Source organism: Eptatretus burgeri, chromosome 8 (genome assembly GCF_056783735.1).
Source record: "Eptatretus burgeri isolate ZD-2024b chromosome 8, Ebu_testis_v1, whole genome shotgun sequence".
NCBI classification, from domain to species: domain Eukaryota; kingdom Metazoa; phylum Chordata; class Myxini; order Myxiniformes; family Myxinidae; genus Eptatretus; species Eptatretus burgeri.
The window spans coordinates 17,098,467-17,112,229 of record NC_140968.1 but is presented as its reverse complement, the minus strand read 5'-3'; the positions used below and the strand labels follow the sequence as shown (position 1 = coordinate 17,112,229).

Below are 13,763 nucleotides of genomic sequence, written 5' to 3'. Positions count from 1 at the left end.
ATGTGGCATCTCTGGCGGGACATTTTTGACGAGGATGCCTTTTGTACCCACAAAAGAAGCATTTACCGACCGGAGCAGTTGCTGAGGAGTTTGACGAGGTCTGGGTATCCGGCTCCTCGGGTGTTTCTCCATCCCTCATGTCTGGCTGTGTCTGTGCCAGTGGGGTTCCTTGGGTTCCCATCGTAGCAGCGCGTTCATGAGCAGCATCGGTGTCCCAAATGACTCAGATTGCTGCTGAGCCGTATCCATCGCTCGAGCCTGATCGACTACCTTGTCAAGAGTGGGTTGCGCTTTCTCTAGTAAGCGTTGCCGTATGTGGGCTGATCTGAGTCCTTGGATGAATGCCTCCCGGGTCGCTTCCTTTCGGTGTTCCTCGGCGCTTACCGCCCGGAAGCTGCAGTCTTTTCCCAGCTGATTCAGAGCTTGCAGGAACTGATCGATTGTCTCCCCGGCTGCTTGCTTGCGTGTGTTGAGAAGATGTCGTATGTATACCTCGTTCTTGGGCTTCACGTAGAGCGCCTGCAGCACGTCGATCGCTGCTTCGTAAATGTCGCACCCCGAGAAGAGCCTGTACACGCTGGGCGAGACATGATTCACGAGAGCGGCAAATTTGTCAGCTCCCTCCGCGATGATGGTCAGATAGTGTGAGAAGGAGCAGAACCAATGTGACCATTTCATTTCTGCGTCAGTCGCGTTCGGGTCTGCGTCGAACCTCTCTGGTTTGTAGATCTTGTCCATCTTTGGTTGAGAGAGCCGAGAAAATCAAATGGAATAAATTGAAATGAGAGCGAGAGATGAACCTTCAGAGTTTAGGCTTTATTCCATTTGATTGGAGCCGCTTCTGTGGGCACACCAGGAAATACAGGTTCAGCTAGGAGTACATAAGCAGAAACGTATACATGTGCAGTTAACCATTGCAGACTAAATCCGCGTAAGCACGGAGTTCGATATAATCTCCATTCTCACCAGTCAATGAGCACCTTCAGTTAACGAGCATCAAGTGGACAGCCGATGTCAATAGCAATGCCCCGGGGACAATCACTCGTGCCGCAGAGAGACCTCCCCTTATACGCGAGACGCACAACATGTGATCCCGCGTCATGTCCCTCGATTCACGTTAATTCACCACAACCAGCATTTCAGCCGTTCACGTCGCTCGCATCAGAGCTGTCGTTGGCCCAATGGTGCATTATGTGGGGAATGAGAACGGTGATTCCACCGAAGTTCAGGCAGGATTGTTTGGAAGAGCTACATGTCAGTCACCTTGGCATCGTGAAGACCAAGAGTCTTGCTCGCAGCCTGTTGTGGTGGCCGTGGTTAGATAAAGACATTGAACAAATGATTAAGCATTGCGCCACTTGTCAGGCAGATGCAGATAATCCGCGTCGAGCATCGGGACTATGGCCGATCCCAGCCAGGGCCTGGCAGAGAATCCATGTGGATTTCGCTGGCCCTGTGAAAGGCAAAATGTTTTTGATTGTGATCGATGCGTTCTCTAAATGGCCGGAGCTTGTGGTCATGCAGCATACATCGGCGGACATTACGGTAGAGAAGCTGCGGACGATCTTTGCTAACAAGGGAATACCCGAGATTCTGGTCTCTGATAACGGTCCGCAGTTTGTCGCAGGTGTGTTTGATGATTTTGTGCGTCGAAACGGTATTCGACATCTGAGGTCCGCACAGTATCATCCTGCCACGAAAGGGCAAGCGTAATCATTTGTTAAAATGTTGAAACGTGCTTTGCGTAGAGGGGAGGTTGCATCTGCACAGACAGCGATTGATGTATTCTTGCCGCAATATAGAAATGCTATCCATCCGGCCACCGATGATACCCCTGCCATTCGTCTGTATGGACGTGCATTGAGGTCAAGGCTGGATTTGCTGCGACCTGGGAGGTCGGTGACTGGGGCGGTGTCGCGCCCGACGCTAGTGCGGGCTTTTGATGTGGGACAGCTGGTAATGGTGCGTGATTATTACCACGATTCCAAATGGGTGCCGGCCATGGTTACTGTAATACTCGGGCCGGCAAATTGCCTGGTTCGGACTGATGATGGACAGGTGTGGAAGCGACACGTAGACCAAACGCATGAACGCTGAACAGCATCACCCCCCCACCCCCCGTGACATGGAGCCCCCACCTCTGATGTCACCAGGGCCAGGCGTTGCATCGCCAAGGCCAGACGTGCCGGCACCCACGGGACTAGCGGACTCGGAGTATTTACCAGATTCAGTCCTGCCCGAGGGAGACAAGCAAGCTTGTCGGCCGGGGGCGCTTGATGTTGCGGATGGGGCGAGTCCGGCGAGGGTGTCACCACGACCGAGCCAGGAGGTGTCTGAGCCTGGGCCGTCTGGCGGCGCTGTCCGCCCGGGGCGGATCAGGAGACGGCCACGGTACTTGGAGGATTTTGAATGTTGATTTTTGTAATTTTAGAAGGGGAGGAAGTGTGCTGCATGGGGGCTGGGTGCTTTTGCTTGTAGTCACGTGGTTGGGTTTCATATATCATGACTCGCCCGCGAGGGGTTGTTGAAGTGTGCATCCGATCGGGCAAGAAAGCGGAGTTGCTACTTCACTCTCGTGTCTGACTGCACCTCGGACACCACAGTGGTGAGGGGCATTGAGAGCAGGCAGTGGTAAGAGCAGTGAGAGCAGGCAGTGAGAGGAAGCAGTGGTGACGAAAGCAGTGAGAGCAGGCAGTGAGAGCAGGCAGTGGTGAGGGGCAGTGAGAGCAGGAGGCAGTGGTGAGTGCACAGTGAGAGCAGGAGGCAGTGGTGAGTGCACAGTGAGAGCAGGAGGCAGTGGTGAGTGGGCACAGAGAGCAGAAGGCAGTGCTGAATGGGCAGTGAGAGCAGGAAGCAGTGGTGAGTGGACAGTGAGAGCAGGAGGTAGTGGTGAGTGGGCAGTAAGAGCAGGAGGCAGTGGTGAGTGGGCAGTAAGAGCAGGAGGCAGTGGTGAGTGGGCAGTGAGAGCAGGAGGCAGTGGTGAGTGGGCAGTGAGGGCAGGCAGTGGTGAGGGGCAGTGAGAGAAGACAGTGAGGGCAGGCAGTGGTGAGGGGTAGCGATGGCAGGCAGTGGTGAGGAGGTGGAGAGAGCAGGCAGTGGTGAGGAGGCAGTGAGAGTAGGAGGAAGTGGTGAGTGGACAGTGAGAGCAGGAGGCAGTGGTGAGTGGGCAGTGAGAGCAGGAGGCAGTGGTGAGTGGGCAGTGAGAGCAGGAGGCAGTGGTGAGTGGGCAGTGAGAGCAGGAGGCAGTGGTGAGTGGGCAGTGAGGGCAGGCAGTGGTGAGGGGCAGTGAGAGAAGACAGTGAGGGCAGGCAGTGGTGAGGGGTAGCGATGGCAGGCAGTGGTGAGGAGGTGGAGAGAGCAGGCAGTGGTGAGGAGGCAGTGAGAGTAGGAGGAAGTGGTGAGTGGACAGTGAGAGCAGGAGGCAGTGGTGAGTGGGCAGTGAGAGCAGGAGGCAGTGGTGAGTGGGCAGTGAGAGCAGGAGGCAGTGGTGAGTGGGCAGTGAGAGCAGGAAGCAGTAGTGAGTGGGCAGTGAGAGCAGGAGGCAGTGGTGAGTGGGCAGTGAGAGCAGGAGGCAGTGGTGAGTGGGCAGTGAGAGCAGGAGGCAGTGGTGAGTTGGCAGTGAAAGCAGGAATTGGTGAGGGGCAGTGAGAGCAGGCAGTAGGGAGGAGGCAATGATGGCAGGCAGTAGGGAGGAGGCAATGATGGCAGGCAGTGGTGAGGAGGCAGTGAGGACAGGCAGTGGTGAGGAGGCAGTGAGAGTCAGAGGCAGTGTTGAGTGGGCAGTGAGAGCAGGAGGCAGTGTTGAGTGGGCAGTGAGAGCAGGAGGCAGTGTTGAGTGGGCAGTGAGAGCAGGAGGCAGTGTTGAGTGGGCAGTGAGAGCAGGAGGCAGTGTTGAGTGGGCAGTGAGAGCAGGAGGCAGTGTTGAGTGGGCAGTGAGAGCAGGAGGCAGTGTTGAGTGGGCAGTGAGAGCAGGAGGGAGTGTTGAGTGGGCAGTGAGAGCAGGAGGGAGTGTTGAGTGGGCAGTGAGAGCAGGAGGCAGTGTTGAGTGGGCAGTGAGAGCAGGAGGCAGTGTTGAGTGGGCAGTGAGAGCAGGAGGCAGTGTTGAGTGGGCAGTGAGAGCAGGAGGCAGTGTTGAGTGGGCAGTGAGAGCAGGAGGCAGTGTTGAGTGGGCAGTGAGAGCAGGAGGCAGTGTTGAGTGGGCAGTGAGAGCAGGAGGCAGTGTTGAGTGGGCAGTGAGAGCAGGAGGCAGTGTTGAGTGGGCAGTGAGAGCAGGAGGCAGTGTTGAGTGGGCAGTGAGAGCAGGAGGCAGTGTTGAGTGGGCAGTGAGAGCAGGAGGCAGTGTTGAGTGGGCAGTGAGAGCAGGAGGCAGTGTTGAGTGGGCAGTGAGAGCAGGAGGCAGTGTTGAGTGGGCAGTGAGAGCAGGAGGCAGTGTTGAGTGGGCAGTGAGAGCAGGAGGCAGTGTTGAGTGGGCAGTGAGAGCAGGAGGCAGTGTTGAGTGGGCAGTGAGAGCAGGAGGCAGTGTTGAGTGGGCAGTGAGAGCAGGAGGCAGTGTTGAGTGGGCAGTGAGAGCAGGAGGCAGTGTTGAGTGGGCAGTGATGGCAGGAGGCAGTGTTGAGTGGGCAGTGAGAGCAGGAGGCAGTGTTGAGTGGGCAGTGAGAGTCAGGAGGCAGTGTTGAGTGGGCAGTGAGAGCAGGAGGCAGTGTTGAGTGGGCAGTGAGAGCAGGAGGCAGTGTTGAGTGGGCAGTGAGAGCAGGAGGCAGTGTTGAGTGGGCAGTGAGAGCAGGAGGCAGTGTTGAGTGGGCAGTGAGAGCAGGAGGCAGTGTTGAGTGGGGAGTGAGAGCAGGAGGCAGTGTTGAGTGGGCAGTGAGAGCAGGAGGCAGTGTTGAGTGGGCAGTGAGAGCAGGAGGCAGTGTTGAGTGGGCAGTGAGAGCAGGAGGCAGTGTTGAGTGGGCAGTGAGAGCAGGAGGCAGTGTTGAGTGGGCAGTGAGAGCAGGAGGCAGTGTTGAGTGGGCAGTGAGAGCAGGAGGCAGTGTTGAGTGGGCAGTGAGAGCAGGAGGCAGTGGTGAGGGGGCAGTGAGAGCAGGCAATGGTGAGGGATAGTGAGGACAGGCAGTGGTGAGGGGCAGTAAGTGCAGGCATTGAGAGCAGGCAGTGGTGAGGAGGCATTGAGAGCAGGCAGTGGTGAGGAGGCATTGAGAGCAGGCAGTGGTGAGGAGGCAGTGAGAGCAGGCAGTGGTGAGGAGGCATTGAGAGCAGGCAGTGGTGAGGAGGCAGTGAGAGCAGGAGGCAGTGGTGAGGAGGCAGTGAGAGCAGGAGGCAGTGGTGAGTGGGCAGTGAGAGTGGGAGGCAGTGGTGAGTGGGCAGTGATGACAGGCAATGGTGAGGGGAAGTGAGGACAGGCAATGTTGAGGGGAAGTGAGGGCAGGCAGTGGTGAGGGGCAGTGAGTGCAGGCAGTAGTGAGGGGTAGTGATGGCAGGCAGTGGTGAGGAGGCAGTGAGGGCAGGAGGCAGTGGTGAGTGGGCAGTGAGAGCGGGAGGCAGTGGTGAGTGGGCAGTGATGACAGGCAATGGTGAGGGGAAGTGAGGACAGGCAATGTTGAGGGGAAGTGAGGGCAGGCAGTGGTGAGGGGCAGTGAGTGCAGGCAGTAGTGAGGGGTAGTGAGGACAGGCAGTGGTGAGGGGCAGTAAGTGCAGGCATTGAGAGCAGGCAGTGGTGAGGAGGCATTGAGAGCAGGCAGTGGTGAGGAGGCATTGAGAGCAGGCAGTGGTGAGGAGGCATTGAGAGCAGGCAGTGGTGAGGAGGCAGTGAGAGCAGGAGGCAGTGGTGAGTGGGCAGTGAGAGCGGGAGGCAGTGGTGAGTGGGCAGTGATGACAGGCAATGGTGAGGGGAAGTGAGGACAGGCAATGTTGAGGGGAAGTGAGGGCAGGCAGTGGTGAGGGGCAGTGAGTGCAGGCAGTAGTGAGGGGTAGTGATGGCAGGCAGTGGTGAGGAGGCAGTGAGGGCAGGAGGCAGTGGTGAGTGGGCAGTGAGAGCGGGAGGCAGTGGTGAGTGGGCAGTGATGACAGGCAATGGTGAGGGGAAGTGAGGACAGGCAATGTTGAGGGGAAGTGAGGGCAGGCAGTGGTGAGGGGCAGTGAGTGCAGGCAGTAGTGAGGGGTAGTGAGGACAGGCAGTGGTGAGGGGCAGTAAGTGCAGGCATTGAGAGCAGGCAGTGGTGAGGAGGCATTGAGAGCAGGCAGTGGTGAGGAGGCATTGAGAGCAGGCAGTGGTGAGGAGGCAGTGAGAGCAGGAGGCAGTGGTGAGTGGGCAGTGAGAGCGGGAGGCAGTGGTGAGTGGGCAGTGATGACAGGCAATGGTGAGGGGAAGTGAGGACAGGCAATGTTGAGGGGAAGTGAGGGCAGGCAGTGGTGAGGGGCAGTGAGTGCAGGCAGTAGTGAGGGGTAGTGAGGACAGGCAGTGGTGAGGGGCAGTAAGTGCAGGCATTGAGAGCAGGCAGTGGTGAGGAGGCATTGAGAGCAGGCAGTGGTGAGGAGGCATTGAGAGCAGGCAGTGGTGAGGAGGCATTGAGAGCAGGCAGTGGTGAGGAGGCAGTGAGAGCAGGAGGCAGTGGTGAGTGGGCAGTGAGAGCGGGAGGCAGTGGTGAGTGGGCAGTGATGACAGGCAATGGTGAGGGGAAGTGAGGACAGGCAGTGGTGAGGGGCAGTGAGTGCAGGCAGTAGTGAGGGGTAGTGATGGCAGGCAGTGGTGAGGAGGCAGTGAGGGCAGACAGTGATGAGGGGACAGTGAGGACAGGAGTGGTGAGAAGCAGTGAGGACAGGCAGTGGTGAGGAGGTTGTGAGGCAGGCAGTGGTGACGAGGCAGTGAGAGCAGGCAGTGGTGACGAGGCAGTGAGAGCAGGCAGTGGTGAGTGAGCAGTGAGAGCAGGCAGTGGTGAGTGGGCAGTGAAAGCAGAAAGTGGTGAGGGGCAGTGAGGACAGGCAGTGATGAGGGGGTCGTGATGGCAGGTAGTGATGAGGAGGCAGTGAGAGCAGGAAGTGTGAGTGGCAGGGAGGAGAGGCAGTAGGGAGGAGGCCGGCCTGTTGGGGGGGGGGGGACAACACTTTCTCTCAGAGTTCGAGATTTCCGGAATGATTTCCCTGTGGATCCAATTGACCTGAGATGGAATGTCCGTGGAAGGTTAACGAGGATGTTACATTTTAGACCCACACGATGTTTATGAGTTTTTGGATTATGAATCAGGTTTTTCATCTCCATTCGGGTTCTTAACGTTAAATATCCCACGGAACAGGTAAAGTAGGTAATCGTACCTCGTCCCCTTGTTACACCTCCTCATGTGGATATCAAATTGGATTTACAAGTTAATCATAAAAGGTTTCCGGTAGTTTTGTAGTTAAAAGGAAGAATGAGGTTTAATCCTCGTTGTAGGAAGTTTAGTGACGATGTGATATAAAACAATGTGGTGAATCAAACAAAACGAGTTAAAATCACCTCATGAAATCAACAATCAAACACCTCAACAAACATTCAATAAAAACACCATTAACTTTCCTTCATTTCCGTCATCAAGGAACAGAAAATTATTTTATATTTAAATTAACGGTTCACGGATCTTTCTCAGTGTTAAATAAGAATTCCGAAAATACCTCTTCGATCAGTTCCTCCCCGACCACGAGGACCTGAGTTCGAGTTCCGGTTCAAGTTTTGCCGAAAATCGATGGTTTGGTTCCTTCCAAAGACGGGATTATAATTAGAAATTTATCATTTGTCTCCTCTTGAGCCTGAACTCCTTTACACACCTCCGACTCATCGCTGCTTTCTTCCACAGGCCTCACTCTCTTCGTGCCCCACCTCCCCGGAAGCTCAAATCACTTGCGGAGGACTCGGCCAGTCGCAGGACACGCCCAGTCGCAGGACACGCCCAGTCGCAGGACACGCCCAGTCGCAGGACACGCCCAGTTGGAGGACACGCCCAATCGTCGTCTCCTGCTCCACCCTTCATTTCATCATTGTTGTGGAATCTAAACAAGCCGATTTCACTATCGAGGCTTAAATTTACTCAATCAAAGTGATATCTGAAAGCATAAACAAAACACAAGTTTCAACTGAAATGAATGAGAGAGAGAAAGGCCTTCGGTTTGAATTCGGCTTTAATTTGCTTGATTGAAGCCATCTCTGCAAACACAAACAAAAAGGTTCATCAACAATCAAATCCAGCGAAGTATAATAATAATTAACCAGCGAACACACAGAGCTCGGTACTCTCTCAACTCTCACCGTTTAAGCCTCAGTGGACGAAAACACCAGTCAACGAGAAGAACCGAGGGTCCATGCCTTGAGTCAATGCAGTTTTCCAGCTGGAGCTGCACAAACAAGTCACACGTCACGAAGTGCGGCTTTGTCTTCTTCTTCTTCTTTCATTTCACCACACTCACCTGCAGGGGGCACTGCAACAGTGGCACAGTCTTTCTTCCAGCAAAAGTACAACCAGTGGCCAAATAATAATAATTTTGAATGGATGACAATAACTTGAGCGTTTGGAAAACTCGTGGCCTTTCCCAAAGGAAGAAGAAGAAGAAGAAGAAGAAGAAGAAGAGGAAGAAGAAGAAGAGGAGGAATAAGAATAAGAATAAGAAGAAGAAGAAGAGGAAGAAGAAGAAGAAGAAGAAGAGGAAGAATAAGAAGAAGAGGAAGAATAAGAATAAGAATAAGAATAAGAATAAGAATAAGAATAAGAATAAGAATAAGAATAAGAATAAGAAGAAGAAGAAGAAGAAGAAGAAGAAGAAGAAGAAGAAGAAGAAGAAGAAGAAGAAGAAGAAGAGGAAGAAGAGGAAGAAGAAGAAGAAGAAGAGGAAGAAGAGGAAGAAGTGTGGTGTACTGAATAGAAGATGCTTAGCAGGCACACACGAGCGGGGGAACAGTCGAGCCGGGCTGTGTTGCACAAGCGCGAGCGCGGGCGTACTTTGCCCGCGGCTCTCCTTTATTGCGTATTCAGCACACTCACGAGCCGGGCGACTCCAGCATTACTACAACGCCTCAGGCGGCGCGCACACCTTATATCCCTTGCAGACCCGATGACCACGCCGACCCCTCCTCCCATCATCGTGCCCCGCCCTGCATGCCCGCAGGCTACACCACACTCCTCCCTCCAAAAACTATGATTATTAAATGATCACCATCATAATAAGCATAAACAACACGAAGGACTACGGTATAATAGTCGACAAGGCACAAAAAATGAAAACAGCGAAGTATAACAGCACATCACATCATATAATGCGTGAAAGCGAGCTAATGGAGCTGCCACGGCCACACAGCACCTCCCAAACTCTGGCCGCGTTACCGATATGAAGCAGCAAGGCGAAAAGCACAGCAGCCCTACACAGCGGAAACGCCCCCAGGCAGCTCATGCTGACATGACCCTCGGCGAGGCCGTGGCGATCTCCCGAGCAAACCTCCCCCGGCACCATCAAACGCCTCCGGCCCACCCCCCCCCCCCAGGCAGACCCGACATAGATAAACATTCCGAGGCCGGAAGCCCGCTGTCTGGAAGCCGTGGCGCCAGCGCGAGCCTCGATCGACCTTGGCTGGGGGCGCTGAACAGCACCGCTGGCTGGACGCACTCAATGCTCCAAAACAACCCACGCACCACAATCAGTTGAGACGCCAACGCCCGTCTAAACGGCCTTGAGCGAACACAGAGAGCTGTGCCCGCAACCAGAGGTGGGGGTAATGCCGACCAGCGCACCAGTCTTGGCTCCGAGTCGATCTCCGAGACCCACATGGCAGTTAGACGGTAGCAATTCCATTTAAACCACACTTCAATCATAGGCTCGTTATAAATCACTACGAACATCATTCGAACCATTGCAAACTCATTTTTCCGTACAGCGCATTCTTTTGATAAAATCCCAGCACATGACAAAGCAACTACCCGCGGCCCGGGACAATGGAAGGCCAACCCAACCTTTTTATTCGCCACCACCGCTCCCAAAGCCACCACATCACATTGATGATAATACAAATCCCATTGATTGATCTCCGCCAAACCCACTCTCACACGGGAACTGCTGGCATTTATTTCAACAATGTTAAACTGCATCACGAGAGCAAGGAAAAACACATATGCAATGAACAGCAACCCACAACCCACATCACGAGTCCGTCTCTTGGTTGTCGACTCGATGTTGTGACTCGCGACTTCCTTTAACGCCACGGGCTCACCGCAACCTGTCGAAGCTGCCCGAACAACACCGGCGCACATTGCCTCACGAACGCTGCCGAAACGCGGGAACTCATCGCGAGAGCTGATACGGCTCTCGCCGCTCCTGAACCGTACATCACCGCCGCAGGCAGCAACGAACGGCCGCTCCCGTTGCATCGACGCGGCTCCCGCCGCCAGAACCTCGCCCTCGGTACTCGACGAAGGCATCGAAGAGAGCACTGGCACACCTGGAGGTACGAACCGGAGATCCAGCCCAAGGTGCGCCAGCCAGTCCCGACCCAAAAGGGCGGGCCCCTCCCCTCGCACCACGAACACCGAGAGCCGGGCGCGTCGACCTCGGCAGCGCACCGAGACGTCGGCCCTCACAAGCGGTGCAATCGCTTCACCGGTGTACGTGTACAGCGACAAGGCCGTCTTGACCAGGCGAACACCGCAAAGACCACGAGCCGCCTGTTCACCCATAACCGACACCGCAGCCCCGGTGTCCACGCAAAACACGGTCGGCTCGCCATTCACCTCGACCTCCACCGTGAACGGCGTCGTCATCTCCGAACCAACGGAAAACAGACTCAACCGTGGTTGCATCTCCTGCTCCGGCCCGCCGGCATCGCCATGCCCCGGTTGCAGGCCGATCTCCAGGTCACTGGGGTCCTCCCGCACCTCGTCATCCAAGACCCCAACGGAGGCCCCCGCCATCCGACACACACGCTTCAAATGTCCCACCTTGTGACAATGCAAACACACGGTGTTCTTATACGGGCACATTTGTCGCAGGTGAACAGGCGGCGCAACCGCTTCGCCGGTGTACGCGCGCGATGCGCGGGCAGCACGAGTGGACTCAATTCGACACCCGATCAGTGCCCCGATCACTTCAACCTCCCCTGCCACTGATCTTGTCAGCTCCGGATCAATTGAAAGCAGGTCTAACCCCGGCAGCATCTCCCGCTCCGGGTCGCTGGAATCTCTGTGCCCCGGCCGCAAAACTCGACCCGGGGCGTCACCGTGCACGCCATGCACCGAACACCATGCCGGCAGTAGGTCTTGACCCGGGACGGAAGGACCGCTTCGCACACTGCCATCTATGACTGTAATGATGGGCGATGACTCTCGGCGCACACCCCATAGACGTCCTCGAGTGCTCAGACCGCCGTCCGAGTGACTGCACTGCAACGCTCGCCCACGACCCGCGCCGCAGACCGTGCACGCGCCGTACGCGCCTGGCACATCGCGCTGACCCCCGGACCATCTGCTGTGCCCCAACCATCGAGACCCCGGACATTCTTCAGAGCTTGTGCGACGTCCAACGCCGCGTTCGAGCCGAACCGCGTGTCCTCGTTCTTTAGCCGTGGCTCTGCAGAAATTATTCCCCCGATTCGTCGTGCCTCAATAAAACGAACAGTGAGCACGGCCGTTGCCCACTCGACGTGGCCGAAGTCGATTCCGACGAAGGCGGGCACGCGTTCGTGCGCCGTGCACCGACCTTCTGCCATGCTCGTGCTGGCGAGACCCTTGGCTCCGTAGCCTGGAACCGCACGGGTCATTTGCCGCCCTGCACACGCCGATCCGAAGATCCTCGTCAGCCAACTGTGGTGTACTGAATAGAATATGCTTAGCAGGCAGACACGAGCGGGGGAACAGTCGAGCCGGGCTGTGTTGCACAAGCGCGAGCGCGGGCGTACTTTGCCCGCGGCTCTCCTTTATTGCGTATTCAGCACACTCACGAGCCGGGCGACTCCAGCATTACTACAACGCCTCAGGCAGCGCGCACACCTTATATCCCTTGCAGACCTGATGACCACGCCGACCCCTCCTCCCATAATCATGCCCCGCCCTGCATGCCCGCAGGCTACACCAGAAGAGGAAGAAGAGGAAGAAGAGGAAGAAGAGGAAGAAGAGGAAGAAGAGGAAGAAGAGGAAGAAGAGGAAGAAGAGGAAGAAGAGGAAGAAGAGGAAGAAGAGGAAGAAGAGGAAGAAGAGGAAGAAGAGGAAGAAGAAGAAGAAGAAGAAGAAGAAGAAGAAGAAGAAGAAGAAGAAGAAGAAGAAGAAGAAGAAGAAGAAGAAGAAGCAGCGAGCACCAGCAATTTACTTCAAAAGTCCAACGTCACCTTCCAGAGTGGAGTCTCTCACGGATCTCCTTTCTCCCAGCACAATCTCACATTCCGTCATGGTGAACGTGTAACTATGTTTGGATAAACTTGGTGCAGGTCAGAGCTTCAGTCAATGAGAGAAGGTGGAGGAGAATATGTGGACGAGAGGAGCATCTTGTGCAGGGCACTGTTGCCAAAGTCCCTCACACCATATGTTGTATACCCGGAGGCATACAGGTGTGAAGGAGCCAGGGAGCAGAAAAGTGTAGAGAGCAGAAAGTCTTGAACACAAGCCTCTCTGGAGAACATCATCAGGATTGTCCACTCCACACATTCCACTCTCATGATTGCAAGATATTCATTTGCTGATACATAAGGAAATTCCATTTAATAATTCCAACCAAGTTGGTACAGCATGAAAAGGCCGGAAAGTTTAATTTCTTACAAATAGCAAGCCACTGGTAAAGGACAGCAAGACCGATATCCGCCTCAGGGATAACATCTGCCCATGGTCATATTGTTACGGATTTGGAAACCTTTTGCACACAAACAGCAAGAGTCCCCATAGTTCAGTAATTTCGATAAGTATGTGTATAGTTAGAATCCATCCCCAATGTCTAATGGAAATTTCGTGTGTGCGCAACGATTTATTTTATATTTAGGTTATTACATCTCAACACCTGCCCATCACACTCCATCAGCACTGTTGGCTGCTCGTCCCTTGACTTGCCGAGAGGGGGGGCCTCGCGGTCCCAGTCCTCAGCTTCCACGAACGTTCCACACACAATGGGGCTTCACCACCATCCACCTTCCTCAAACACGCGTGGAGGGGAGGGGCGGCTTTCTCCTGGCATTGCTGAAATCCCACCCAGGAAGGCTGTGCCCGAAGGATCCTGGCCAATTAGAGGCGAACGGCAAGGTGTGCTGACCAAGGCTCCGCCCACTGAGGGAGGTCCAAAAAGTTCCAGAGACGCCCTGAGGTGTTGTTGGTGGAAAAGATGAGAGGACTGCAGACAGTGATGGTCGTGGTTCGAGCGGTCTGCGGCAGTGGTGGTCATGGTTGGAGCGGTCTGCTGTCCTCTGAGGGGCTCACCATGGTGGTCATGGTTCGAGCAGTTGGCGGTCCATTGGAGGGCAAGTCTGGTGATGGAGCAGCCAGGGTCATGAACCGTGGACTTCGGGTTGTGGGTTCGAGTCGGTGTGACCGCACGAAGCGGGAAGGTACCCCGGCCAGGCTCTGGTTCCCCCAGCTGAACTCTCCTCCTCGGTGGGAGGACCGAATAAAGACACACGGGGTCCATTTTCGTGTGTGTGTGTGTGTGTGTGTGTGTGTGTTTGTCCGTGGGCCCCCTTTGTAAGTAGAACTGTTAAGTTCCTTGTACATTGTGAATTACATTTCTTATTCGTGATAACTCCGCTCTGTGTCTCCCTTCCCGATTATTGTAAAATA

General features: G+C 55.1%; 1 protein-coding gene and 1 long non-coding RNA gene across 2 annotated transcripts in view; one reads left to right on the top strand and one right to left on the bottom strand.

Moving 5' to 3' along the window:
- LOC147021208 (uncharacterized) overlaps positions 1–8,415 on the bottom strand; it is a 126,033-nt gene extending 117,618 nt beyond the window's left edge. Inside the window, exons 1-2 of the mRNA XM_085893697.1 lie at positions 8,276–8,415; positions 7,645–8,173 (exon numbers count right to left, since the gene is read on the bottom strand). The gene's annotated coding sequence lies outside the window, so the exon portion shown is untranslated. The remainder of the gene's footprint in view (positions 1–7,644; positions 8,174–8,275) is intronic.
- Positions 1–13,763, top strand: part of LOC147021206 (uncharacterized) — a 777,227-nt gene that overhangs the window by 652,145 nt on the left and 111,319 nt on the right. The gene's annotated exons all lie outside the window — the stretch shown is intronic.